We start from the raw sequence: 14,492 nt of genomic DNA on the forward strand, positions 1-14,492 counted from the left end.
TTGCTTGCAGTGTCCTTATAAGGATTAACTGCGTTAAAGGTGGACGGTCGAACTGGTACTGGACTCCTCCTGTTTCCAGGTTAAATAAAGCTACCTTCATTGCGATTGAGGAGTCTCCGGTCTTTAAATATCCAGCTGATAGGAGGGCGGAGGCTCTGGCCCGCCATATGTTCGCTGTGGCTGGTTCGGAACTTAGGCCAGTATTTACTATTGCCCCCTGGTGTAGCGAGGTCTGACCGAGTGGGCTAAACTTTTACGCCAGAACTTGGAGGGGAAACTGCTTCCCCTCTGTCTTGCGGAGCTGGCGGATCAGTTGCTTCAGAGGCTACAGTTTATCTGGGATGCCCCTTTGGATGCAGCTCCTTTGATTTCTATAAACAATGTAGGACTTTAGGTGAGACACCAGCAGGTAATGCCCAGCATCTCCATCCCTGTATCGGAAAAAATGAAGGTTGAAAAGGATTAAAAGAGGTGCATGGAAGCCAGCCAGCCCCCAGCCTGGCTGGCTTCCATGCACCTCTTTTAATCCTTTTCAACCTCCATTTTTTTTTTTTTTGCTCCTTTGATTTCTAGGCTTTCTGTATCAGCAGTGGTCCTTTGGCGTATTATCTGGCTGAAATACTTGTCTGTGGACCAGACTTCTAAGAAGACCTTATCTGATCTCCTCCTTGTAGGGGATTGCCTGTTTGGAGCTTCCTTGGATGACATTGTTAAAGGTCTCTGGGGGGGGGTACTCTTCTTCCACAGGCACATGTAGACGTGGGCCATTCTTCTTGGCTCAGAAGAGGTTTTTTCGTCCCTCAGGGTCTCAAGACAAAGAGATTCTGGTGAGATGGGACAAGGATCCACGGTCTCTAGAGGTGGGTTCGTTCTCTGGCACTTCCACAGGGAAAATCCTTTCTCCCCCTGTACTGGATTGGTTGTCACCATGGATGCCAGCCTGTCTGGGTGGGGAGGTGTTCTCAGCCCAGATGTGCTCAGGGGGTCTGGCAGAGTCCAGACTGTCGATTTATTGTTCTGGAAATCCGAGCGATCAGCGTTTGCCTGGCTCATTGGACAATTCACCTTCAGGGGTGTCCGGTACAAATTATTTTGGACAATGCCACGGCCGTGGTCTATGTCAATCACCAGGGGGGCACAAGTAGTGTCCTAGCGGCTCTGTATGAAGCCGGCTTTCTATGGTGGGCTGACCGATTAGTTCCAGCCCTCTCAAATTTCTGCCACGACTCCTGTGCAGGATCAAAGTAGAAGGGATCCCGTCCAGACTGACTTCACCGGACTTGGTACGCCGATCAGGTACTACTGGTTGCCGATGCTCCTTGAGGACTTCCCCTTAGGGAGGATCTACTGTCCCAAGGACCGATCTTCCATCCTGCTTTACAGTCACTGGCTTTGACAATTTGGCTGTTTGAACACCAGGTGCTGAAGGATTGAGGTTTGTCTGAGTCGGTGATTCCTATACTGTTGAAAAGCTAGGAAATCTACTTCAAGGAAGATCTACCATCGTACAGGGAAGACATACATTGCGTGGTGTGAGTCTCTTAGGGTTCATCCTCGCTCCTTCTTGGTGGATCGGATCTTAACCAACCTTCAACTGGGGGTTGAACCAAATTTGGCCTTGAGTACCATCAAGGGCCAGGTATCGGCTTTGGTGGTCTTTTTCCAACGACCTTACACTCCCTGTTGCAGACCTTTCTTCAGGATATCTGAAGTTTGGTTCCTTCAGTTCGGGCTCTGTTGCCACCCTGAGATCTTAATGTGGTACTTTCAGCTCTACAGAAGCCCCCCTTTGAAAATATTCAGGAGGTTTGCCTGTTTGCGCTTCCTCAGAAGGTGGTCTTTTTTGGTGGCTATCGCCTCTGTTCGCAGGGTGTCGGGACTGGCGGCGTTATCCTGTCATTCACTTTTATTGGTGATTCACAAGGATAAGGTGGTGCTTTGCCCCTGTCTGTCATTCCTTCCTGAAGGTGGTCTCTGGCTGTCATTTAAATGAAGACATTGTGTTGCCTTCTGTGTCCCAGACAAAACATCCAAAGGAAATTGTGTTGGATGTGGTCCGGGGCAATTAGAGTCTGACTTCCTAAAATACTCCGTAGCTGCCAGTACACCCTATTTGTGCTCACGGACGGACCTCACAAAGGGTTGTCCGCTTCTCCTGCAACCATTTCCAGATGGATCAGACAGATGGTGGTTAAAGCGGAGTTCCAGCCATTTCACTCACCTGTCCAACGGTCCAGCGATGCGGCCGCCCGAAGCCTCGATCCTCTCCCTCGGCGCCGGCATCACTGCTGTGGGCACCAGGCTGTGACAGTTTGCGGCTTCACAGCCGGGTACCCAATGCGCATGCGCGAGTCGCACTGCGCGTCTTGATTGGCCGGCAATCTTCTGGGACCTCTGACATGTCCCAGAAGATTGCAGGGAGGGAGGGGGAGAGGAGAACTTCCGTTCAGGGCTCCGAGCGGAAGTGGGAGCGGGTACCTGTCAAAACTAGGTACCCGCTCCCCCCCCCCCCCCCCCAAAAAAAAATGACATGCCAAATGTGGCATGTCAGGGGGTTAGAATACCTAAAGCGGAAGTTCCACTTTTGGGTGGAACTCCGCTTTAAGGCTTTTTTGCATCAGGGGTCAGGTTCCTCCTTTTCATGTCGAGGGGTGCTTAGTGTCTCCTGGGCTTCTGTCGTCAAGCGTCAGTGTTGCAGGTTTGCAAGGTGGCCACTTGGTTGTTTGTGCACACTTTTACAACATTTTTATAAAGTGGATGTGTTGGCATTTGCGGATGCTGGCTGCTGCTTAGGGGACGTTTTTTTTTTTTTTTCAGGTGAGCGCCAGTTGTTTATGGTTGAGCTCCACGGTACCTGATAGGCTATGGTTAGCCTTGGGAATTAGTTTCAGATGTCCCCCTCCCTTATGTTTAACACTGCTTTGGTTAAGAAGAATTGGGCTGTGTCCGTCAATGAACGAAAGAGAAAATGGGATTTTTTACTTACCGTAAAATCCATTTCTCTGACGTTCACTGACATAGCACCCACCCCTCTGTGGAGTTGTAGTCAAAAATCCCATTATCTATTAAGAAGAATGTTAATTGAGGAACTTTTACAGTGTAATACCAAAGACAGACTGAATCAACATTGTAATGATATTTGTAAATATGTATCTCTTTATAAATATGTGTGTATATATATATATATAGATCTGTATAAGCATATATACATATATTTTACATGTTTTCTTCCATTGAGGCAGTTTGAATATGAAAAAAAAAATACAATTTTAGGACACTAAAGGATCTTGGAATGCTGTATATGTTCTGTGTTTGATTTTTGAATGAGGGGTTTTATTACCAATGCGCAAGCTTTCTAGCCTCCAGAATAAAGTGCTTTTTTTTTCCCCCCCCAATTCATGTTTTAAGGAGGTTATGTTTCAAAAAGCATACTTGACCATTATTTTCCAAATGGTAAACGTTATTCATTTGTATTCTTTGTTGGGGGCTTTTTTTTTTTTTTTTTTTTTTTAAGTTGTCATTCTTTTTTTTGCCTAGCTGGTAGATGTTTTTCTTAAAAATGTATCTATGCAGCCGCTAAGCCATCTTACACACCCAAATGATCAACCTTCTTTTTTTTTTTTTTATTTTTTTTTTTATGTAAAAAAAAATTCAGATTTCGTAATTTCAAGTTTTGTAAGTTATTTTTCTTAGATTGCACTATCACTCATGACTTCTCTTACAAAGCCAACATTTGTAAAAGTGATTCACAAAGAAAGCCTTATAGGAAAACATGGTGATGTCAGTGCAGAATTTCTGTAACTGATGAGCATCATCAGATAACCAGACGCATCAATGTGTATGATTATTTTACTTTTAGGTGTATTTTTGATATTATTTCATGTTAAAATGATAAATGGATCAACATTATTTGGGTTTTGATTTTTAAATCTGATGTTTTGTTAGCCTTTGTCAAGATTATTGTTTGTTTTTAAATGTAGTGGTATTCAGAATATGTTAAACATTTTGTATATATAAAATGTGTCATTGGCAGGTAATGTTGGTTGTTTGATAACTTAATATGATCTGATTGTACAGGAAATGGTACTTTTGTTTCCTGATTAAGTTTTTGGATAGTCTTCCCTGAACTAAAGAATAGTAGTGGAGGCAGGCCTGTATTATATATGAATGATGTGACCCCCCCCCCCCCCCCCCTAGGAAGTAAGTAGTAAAGGGACGCGGAGGAATAGGCCCAGTTCTGTTGTGGCTGCTGTGCAATTTTGGCTAGAACTCTTCATGATGATGCGCTCTCTCCATACCATTTCTTTTTTTTTTTTTTTCCCTGATGGGCTTGTATGTCAGTATGTTGGCCTCACTCTTGCTTACAAGAGATCTCCACTCACAATTTTGATATTCATAATTGGGGGGGAGGGAAAGGTGGCTTGCATTTTTTTTTTTTTTATAAAAACAGATTCTGAATTTGCATCCATGTTTAAAACCTGAAACGTGGTGTCATCCACTTCTGGGCTCTATCAGCCCATTCTCAAAGGCAGGTCTGTGTTCTTACACAGGTCAACCTTAATATGAAATCTATGCAAAGCAACCATAATTGTAATTTTAAAAAACAGAACAATCTTTGGGAAGTTCAGAGATTGTATATGAGAATATGAATGGTTTTTAGGCCCTAAATGTGTGCCACAGTGAACCTGGTGCAGCTCCACCCCTATATAAGATATGGCAATGACTTTACATCATTTAACTGCCGGTGTCTGCTGGCTTAATGCAGGGAATCCTTTTTACACTCTCGAACTATTGTTTTTATGTTTTTTTTTTTTGCGTTTACAATTTCAATAAAGATATGAAAACTTCTGGACTCTTAATGTATACTTGTAGACCAAAACTACAGCCAACTTTGTCTGATATAGAATAACTTTTTAACAAGATTTAAGGAATCAAAGTGAGATCTTGAACTGCATAGGAAATTAAAGTGAATATAAACCCTCACCATGTAAAATAACCCATTTATTTAAAATAAAACATTTTTATTGAAGCAATCACATTATCTCTTTTCTTAGCTGCACATGAGCTGGGGGAGGAGAAAAGCAGTACACTGGTCTTCCCAGTGAATGTTGTGCAGGTGTCAGGGAAAGTCTGATCATTGGATGATTTCCCAGCACAGCTAGAGAACTCAACACAGTGTTCTTCTGCGTAGTGATGTAATTTTTTTTAATAGGAAAGTAGAGGGGACTGTCAGGAACACCAGGGATTTGTTTTTAGAGTAAACAATACAAAGAGGACAGGATCCTTGTTCATATAACTACATGCTACAGCAGGCACATTTCAGGAATATGAAATTTTGAGGTTTACAAACACTTCAACTGCAAAGCATTACAAGGTTCAAGTGTTTACCTGCCAAAATCTAAAAAAAATAATAAATAAAATATATACATAGTTAAATACAACAGGCCTCATTAATGTAAAGTGCAGATTAACAAACATCTTTTTAATTTCATATACACGATTCAATGTTTGCATTCACTGTTCTTGTAAAAACATGCACATAAATAAAACCAGCTTGCATTTACAAAGTGTCCCCTAATTGGGTAAAACAGAATGGGAGATGCTGTATTACAACTCAAAGTTCGATTTGTCTTCCTTCCTTTGGGAAGTTGTATACAATACATACAGTAACTCCAAAAAAGAAAAATGACAGTGTCTCACTCTCTACAAGTAGCACTGTGAAAAAACAATTATTATAACCTAAAGTAAGCTCCATATGATGTAAAACACCCAGTGCTGTTCTTTGTGTTAATAATGTGCTAAAACTCTTTGCCTCGTAAAATCGGTGGAGTCTTCCTTATTACAAATTTCAACTTTCAATCACCGTTTCGCGTACAAAAAAAAAGGGATCCTGATCCCCATGGATGTGAACTCACCAGCTACTTATGCCTACCATTCTCATTATCGGCAAACTCGTTATAATTAACCACTTTAAGACTGCTCACGTTGCTGCTACTGCAGCAAGGTGGCAGCCCTGGGTCGCTGGATTCATCCCTGTCTCGGTGACGCGCGTGGGAGTCGAGCCGGAGAAGGAGAGGCAAAAAATCGCTCAGGTGATCAAATACCACCAAAAGAAAGCTCTATTTGTGTGGAAAAAAGGACGTCAATTTAATTTGGGTAAAAATACGCTCATTGAGAGGTTTTTTTTTTTTTGTCAAAGACATGTAGATAAATACATTTTGGCCTAAATATATGACAAAAATTTAATATATTGGATATTTTTTAACTGTCAAAGTAGAAAAATATTGTTATTTTTTCAAAATTGGCGCTCTTTTTTTATTAATATCGCAAAAAATGAAAAGCGCAGAGGTGATCAAATACCACCAAAAGAAAGCTCTGTTTGTGGGAAAAAAAAGGACGTAAATTTCGTTTGGGTACGGCATTGCATGACTGCGCAGTTGTCAGTTAAAATCGCAAAGTGCCAAGTTGCAAAAAGTGGCCTGGACTTAAAGCAGGAAAATCCTCCGGTCCTAAAGTGGTTAACGGACAATTGCGCGGTCATGCGACGCTGTACCCAAATGAAATTGACGTCCTTTTTCCCCCATAAACGAGCTTTCTTTTGGTGGTATTTTATCACCTGTGCGATTTTTACTTTTTGCTCTATAAACAAAAAAAGAGAGACAATTTTGAAAAAAATAACATTTTTCACATTTTTTTTTATATGAAATTCCCTCCCAAAAAATGTACAAATCAAAATTTCTCTGTCGCTCATTGACAGACGTAGTCCTCGTTGATTAATAACAACTCGGGTTATACTGCCCTCTACAGGAGTAGGACTAGACAGGAAAGAAAACATTCTGGCCACACCTTAGGGGCAGTCCCAGAGGGTATATCCTCTCTCTCTCTGCTACAGCAAATCCGTTTTTTTCTGTCTAGTTAGGAGTAAGGACCTAGATGCCTTGCTAGGATCTTCGGTCCTGGCAGGAATTTTTCTTAGATTTTTTTAGACAGCTTTTTTCTCCAGTGTTCCTGTGAGATCTTCAAGCAAGCTGTAACTGGGCGACGGGCTGGATGTTGAGATCCAGTGGTCACCCCAGTTCAGCCTACGAGCGCGTGCAGGCCATAGCTCTGCGCTGGGTCGGCCGCGACATAGTCCCACTGGACGGGGACTGACCCTGCGAGTTAAACGTCTCGCCTGAACGCCAATGACCAACAGAGTCACGGCGTCCGTATTGGTCGACAGCCCCCCCACCCCGGTGGAGAGGGGTTCTGTCAGGAGTGGGCGCCCGCCTGGTTCCGGTATGGTGAGTAGTATGTTCCCCCTCCCCCCCCTGTCGGGTTTGTGGTGGACGCGGGCCCCTCTCTGGAATGGTAGGATGGGTCTCCCCTCTATCCTATAACAGGTCACAGATCCCCCAATTTGAGTGTGATTTTTTGTGAACAAAAGCCAGGAGGCTTGGTTTGGGAGCTGACTATCTAAGGTCATTGCAAAACTGTAAGGGTGACTGAAGTCAGTGGCAGTACTATAAGGGACATTACTATTGAAGTAAAAGGTATCCTACCTGTCAGATGTGTATACAGGCCGATGCCTAATGGGGAGGTGCCTGAGTCACTGCAGTCCAGATCGCCATTCCTCCAGCAAAGGGTCACTTCGGAAGGACAGAGGGCTGCCTCCCGACGGCCCACGGACCGCATGCGGCCTGCCAGGGTCCTGTACCGCCGGCCAGGCTTATCACCATTCAGGGTGAAGGTTGTGGGGCCGAGATACTCCCGCAGGCCGCCAGGCCGAACATAGACATCCCGCAGGCCGCTGCTAGCGCCGCTATCCGATACAGGCCGCCGCCATTGTCTTACAGTTCGCACGAGGCTGCCATATTGGCGTAGCCTCGTGTCTCCAGCATGGGGGCAGCCATGTTTGAGGTGACCAAACACTTCGAGGAGCTATGGGGAGGCGCCGGAAGACGTGTAAAGGGGCGGAGCCGCCTCCTTTTACCCGGCGTAGCCTCGTGTCTCCAGCATGGGGGCGGCCATGTTTGAGGTGACCAAACACCTCGAGGAGCTAAGGGGAGGCGCCGGAAGGCGTGCAAAGGGGCGGAGCCGATTCCTTTTACCCAGGAAAGCCAGCCAAAGACTTCCTGTCTGTAATAGACAGTGCTGGAACAGGTTGTATTGAAACTTCTGAGCATCAAGTGGTGAGCCTTGGGGTCTCTCTCTCTCTCTCTCTCTCGCTCTGTAGGGGTCCCTAAGCAGGTAACACTGAGGGGCGCTGTGGCGCTGGGGGTCTAAAGAAAAAAAAAAAGTGTTTTTTTTTGGCAAAATTTATTTTTTCCGGCAAGTGTCTGGAATAATCATGGACCCTGCCACACAGGTACCCCCACCTGTTTCACTCGAGGTGGCCGCAGGACCCTCCAGTTCACAGAGTATGGATGCATTCACAGCAGTTTTGGAGTCTTTGGTGTCTCGGGTGGAGACGGCCTGTCAGGGACGGGGGTCAAGAAAGCGACCCCCGCCTACCCCTATGTCATCTGATACTTCAGATTCTGAGATGGTCATTGCAGCTGCAGGTCCCTCTGCAGGGGCTGTTGTCTCAGGTAAAGTTCCCTCAGACAGTGAGGAGGACGTTCCTGCCTCCGCCATAGCACAAGAAGAAGCATTGGTGGACGCACTAGTTGTGGCGGTCCGGGAAACCTTAAGACTTGAGGTTTTACCGGCAGAGGCAACTGAGATGGAAATTCCCTTTGGTACTAGTAAACCTACCAAGACGGCGAAGGTTTTTCCCTTACCCAAATGTTTTGGTAATAAAATTAAAGAGGAATGGGATCATTCAAAACGTACCTTTGCTGTTTCCAAGCGCATTGCTAGACGCTATCCGTTTGAGGAATCCCTCATTAAGAAATGGACGGTACCACCAGTGGTGGATCCACCTATTTCCAGACTGAATAAAGCCACTGTTATCCCGTTGGAGGACGCTCCGTCCTTTAAGGATCCGGTGGATCGGAAGATGGAAGCGGAGTCCCGCACTATTTTTTCTCTGATAGGGTCAGCCTTTAGACCAGTGATTAAATTAAAGCAAGGAAAGCGACTTCCAGCAAAGTCTATTATCGCACATGGAAGACTTGTATTGCGTGGTGTGAATCTTTGGGATTTCCCCCACGTACCTATTCGGTGACCCGAATCTTGGCTTTTCTGCAAAAGGGGGGTTGAGCAGAAACTAGCCTTGAGCACCATCAAGGGTCAGGTTTCAGCATTAGCAATCTTCTTTCAGAAGCCTTTGGCTACTCATTCCCTGGTGCGGAATTTCATCCAGGGGGTGCGGCACTTGGCTCCGCCAGTCCGCGCGCCCTTACCACCTTGGGATCTTAATTTGGTTTTGTCGGTTCTGCAGAAACCTCCCTTTGAAAATATCAGGGAGATTCCCTTGCTTACATTATCTCAGAAGGTGGCCTTCTTGGTGGCTATCACTTCTGCACGCAGGGTGTCAGAACTGGCTGCATTATCATGCCATTCCCCATATCTAGTGGTTCATAGGGATAAGGTAGTTCTTCATCCGAAGCCATCTTTTCTTCCTAAGGTGGTTTCAGACTTTCATCTGAATAAAGATATTGTGCTACCTTCCTTGTGTCCTCAGCCCAATCATCCTCGGGAATATGCGTTGCATTCCTTGGATGTGGTTCGGGCAATCAGGGTATACCTGAAGGCTACGGAAACGTTCCGTTAGACGGATTCACTTTTTGTGATCACGGATGGCCCCAGAAAGGGGTTAACTGCATCTGCCGCGACTATCTCCAAATGGATTAGACAGACGGTGGTACAGGCTTATTCTATTAAGGGTCGGAATCCTCCGTTCCCTGTTAAGGCGCACTCCACTCGAGCGCTCAGTACTTCCTGGGCCTACCGCCATCAAGAGTCAGTGGTCCAGGTGTGCAAGGCGGCCACCTGGTCGTCGGTACATACCTTTACGAAATTTTATAAAGTTGATGTGATGGCATCGGCGGATGCCTCATTTGGCCGCAAGGTTTTGCAGGCTGCAATTTGAGGAGACCGGTGGTCTACCTCGAGGGTTTTTTTCCGTTGGAATTTCAGTTGAGTCTCATCGTGTGATTGATGAGCCTTTAAAACTTCTAGTTGGCACCGGTTGGGCCTTCTAGATTGGATTTTGATTTCCATTTTCTCACCCCTCATTTGTGGTACTGCTTTGGGACGTCCCGAGTTGTTATTAATCAACGAGGACTACGTCTGTCAATGAGCGACAGAGAAAAATGGATTTTTGTAAAATCTTACCGTAAAATCTTACCGTAAAATCCTTTTCTCTTAAGCTCATTGACAGACGTAGTACCCGCCCCTCTGTTTTTGAGTTGGGTTAAATTCTCTAAACACTGCTTTGTGACATAACTGATTTGCTGTAGCAGAGAGAGAGAGGATATACCCTCTGGGACTGCCCCTAAGGTGTGGCCAGAATGTTTTCTTTCCTGTCTAGTCCTCCTACTCCTGTAGAGGGCAGTATAACCCGAGTTGTTATTAATCAACGAGGACTACGTCTGTCAATGAGCTTAAGAGAAAAGGATTTTACGGTAAGATTTTACAAAAATCCATTTTTTTTTAACATTTTAGGCCAATTTGTTTTCTGCTACATATTTTTGGTGAAAAAAAATTAAAAAAGATCATAAATTTTGCAAAAATAACTATTTTTCACATTTTTTTATATGAAATTCCGCCCCCAAAAAATGTAAAAATCAAAATTTTTTAACATTTTTGGCCAATTTGTTTTCTGCTACATATGTTTGGTAAAAAAAAAATCGCAAAAAGCGTATTTTGATTGGTTTGCGCAAAAGTTATTGCGTTTACTAACTAAGGGAAAGATTTCTGTCATTTTTGGTGTATTTTTTAATGCGTAATGGCGGCGATCTGGGATTTTTTTTTTTTTTGCGGTACTGCGACATTGCGGCGGACAGATCGGACCCTTGACTGACATTTTTGACACTTTTGGGGTTACCAGTGACATTACTGCAGTAATCAGTGCTATACATATGCACTGTTACTGCAAAATGACACTGGCAGGGAAGGGGTTAACTTTATTGGGGAGGGAGGGGTTAAGTGTGTCCCTAGGGGTGTGCTTTCTACTGTGATTGGCTGTGGCTACTAGTGTAGGAACAGTGATCAACGGTCCTACATAGTAGAACCGTCTGATCACTGTTTCTACACAGGGGAGAATGACAGGCGGCTTGTTTACATTAGCCGCCTGCCTTTCTCCCTCTCCAGCGGGAGATCGGGAGTGGTCGGCGGACATCGGAGCCGCCGGTCACTCGCGCGGTGATGGCAGTGAACGAGTGGTCAGGAGCGCGCCCCCAGCGGCACGCACTTGCCCCCTATTGGATCGCGGACGAGTGATGTACCGATACGTCACTTTGCCCAGGAGGGGCTGACCGCCGCAGTGTACTTGCGGCGGTCGGCAAGTGGTTAAAAATACGCTCATTGAGAATTTATTTGTTAAAGACATGTAGCTAAATACATTTTGGCCTAAATATATGACAAAAAATTCATATATTGGATATTTTTTAACTATCAAAGTAGAAAATGTAAATTTTTTGCTCTTTTCTTTTTTTAATAATACCGCAAAAAATAAAAAGTGCAGAGGTGATCAAATACCACCGAAAGAGAGCTCTGTTTGTGGGGAAAAATAGGACGTAAATTTTGTTTGGGTACAGCATTGCATGACTGCGCAATTGTCAGTTAAAGTCACGCAGTGCCAAGTTGAAAAAAGTGGCCAGGTCATTAACCACTTTAGGACCGGAGGATTTTCCTGCTTAACGTCCAGGCCACTTTTTTCAACTTGGCACTGCGCGAATTTAACTGACAATTGCGCGGTCATGCAATGCTGTACCCAAACAAAATCTGCGTCCTTTTTTTCCCACAAACCGCTTTCTTTTGGTGGTATTTGATAACCTCTGCGTTTTTTATTTTTTGCGATATTAATAAAAAAAAGAGCAAAAATTTTGCCAAAAATTTACATTTCTCTGTCGCTCATTGACAGACGTAGTCCTCGTTGATTAATAACAACTCGGGTTATACTGCCCTCTACAGGAGTAGGACTAGACAGGAAAGAAAATGTTCTGGCCACACCCTAGGGGCAGTCCCAGAGGGTATATCCTCTCACTTCCTGCTACAGCAAATCAGTTTTTTTCTCTCTAGTTAGGGTTCCGGTATGGTGAGTAGTATGTTCCCCCTTTTCCCCCTGACAGGTTTGTGGTGAACGCGGGCCCTTCTCTGAAATGGTAAGGATGGGTCTCCCCTCTATCCTATACATGTCACAGATCCCCCTATTTGAGTGTGATTTTCGTGAACAAGAAACCAGGAGGCTTGGTTTGGGAGCTGACAATCTAATGTCATTAAAAAAAAAAAGATGACTGAAGTCAGTGGCAGTACTAGAATATACTGTGGTAGCATAAGGTATCCTACCTATCAGAGGTGTTCACAGGGCGATGTCTATGCATGTATACTGCAGTTCAGATCGCATTCCTGCAGCAAGGGCAGGCTGCCTTCCGACGCCCAGGGACCGCATGCGGCCCGCCAGGGTCCGGTACCGCCGGCCAGGCTGATCACCATCCAGGGGGAAGTTTGGAGGGCCGATGCATTACCGCAGGCCGCTGCTAAGTCGCCGCTATCCCAACAGGCCGCCGCCATTTTCTTGCAGAGCACATGAGGCCGCCATATTGGCGTAGCCTCGTGTCTCCAGCATGGGGGCGGCCATGTTTGAGGTGACCAAACACCTCGTGGAGCCAGGGGGAGGCACCGGAAGGTGTGTTAAGGGGCGGAGCCGCCTCCTTTACCCAGGAAAAAGGGCCAAAGACTTCCTGTCTGTAACAGGACAGCACTGAGCAAGCTGATGAAAACTTCTGTGCATCAGGGAGGAGGCTTGGGGTCTCTCTCTCTCTCTCTCTCTCTGTGGGGTCCAAAAAGGCAGGTAACACTGAGGGGCGCTGTTGCGACTGGGGGTTACAAAAAAAAAAAAAAGTTTTTTACTTTGTCATTTTTTGTCGCTGGTAAATGTCTTGTATAATCATTGACCCTGCTGCATAGGTATCCCCACCTGATCCCCTCAAGGTGGCCGCAGGACCCTCCAGTACCTCCCTTGTTTTTAATGCATTATCGGCAGTTTTGGAGTCTTTGGTATCCCGGGTGGAGGTGGCCTGTCAGGATGGGGATCAAGAAGCGACCCCCGCCTACCCCTATTTTTTCATCTGATACTTCAGATACGGATTCGGAGCTGGTCAATGCAGCTGCAGGTCCCCCTTATGGGGCTGTTGTCTCAGGTAATGTCTCCTCAGCAGTGAGGAGAACGTTTCTGCCTCCGCCATAGCACAAAAATGGTGGATGCACTAGTGGTGTCCGTCTGGGTTACACCGGCAGAGGTAGCTGAGACTGAGATTCCTTTTTGGTACTTGTTAGCCTACCAGAAGGGTGAAGGATTTTCCTTTACCCATATGGGGTCGTTTTTGGAACAAACCCCTGCTATTTCCAGTACCACCTGTAGTGCTGAGGGCAAGAGCACTGTCTTGCCACAGACTGTTAGGATAAGAGGACCTTCCTTTTCTGCTCATAAAGAGCTTGTTGGTTCCGCGAGGGCGGGCAATAAGGAGTGCGGCTCAGCCAAGCCTGAGGTGCCCCTGCCCATCTCTGGGGTGGGGGGGATGTCTTCACCGATTTCCGGATCCATGGCTTGCCAGAACCCCCGGACTAAGGGGTTCGTGAGGTCATACGGTCAGGATACAGGATCGAGTTTCGATCACTTACACCGGTGCGATTCTTCCCTTCTAACATTGAACGGTTTTAGGGGTTCGATTCGAACCTATTCACAATGCCCAGGAAAGAGGGCAAGGTGCGTCCTAATTTCTGGACTTGGGGAAAGATGGAGTCCATCCGTACAGTGGTGGCCTTCCTGCATCAGGGGGATTTCCTGGCATCCATAGACATTTAGGATGCCTATCTTTATATCCCCATCATCGCAGGACATCAGCGTTTTTTCGCTTTCCCAAAAATCATCCCTGGTTCCCACCAGGAGACTGAACTATCTGGGCCTAATGTTGGATACATCCTGGGCAAGAGTTCTTGCGGAGAAACTCCAGAAGGTTCAGTCAACGATTCGGATGTTGCTGTCCGTCTATTGGCTGGGACTGTTGGTGGCCTTCTTAGAGGCAGCACCGTATACCCAGTCTCATAACTGAATTCTCCTGAAGGAGATTCTTTTCTATGGAATCAGAATTCCGATTCCCTGGACAATCTGATCTGGTTGAGCGAGCGGACCAGGGAGTCTTCGATGCTCAACCAGGGGAAGTCATTCCTTCCGATAGTATCCAGGTTACCAATAATGGTATCGGAACTGAGAGCGATCAGATTTTGTCTGATATACTGGACCGAGCAGCTCTAGAGCAGCCCGATTCGGATCCTATCGCACAATGCCACGGTCGTGACTTATGTCAAGAAAGGGGCACTTAGAGTGTCCTGGTGGCCATCGA

This window comes from Pelophylax lessonae (assembly GCF_965119305.1).
Source record: "Pelophylax lessonae genome assembly, chromosome: 1".
Taxonomy (NCBI): Eukaryota; Metazoa; Chordata; class Amphibia; order Anura; family Ranidae; genus Pelophylax; species Pelophylax lessonae.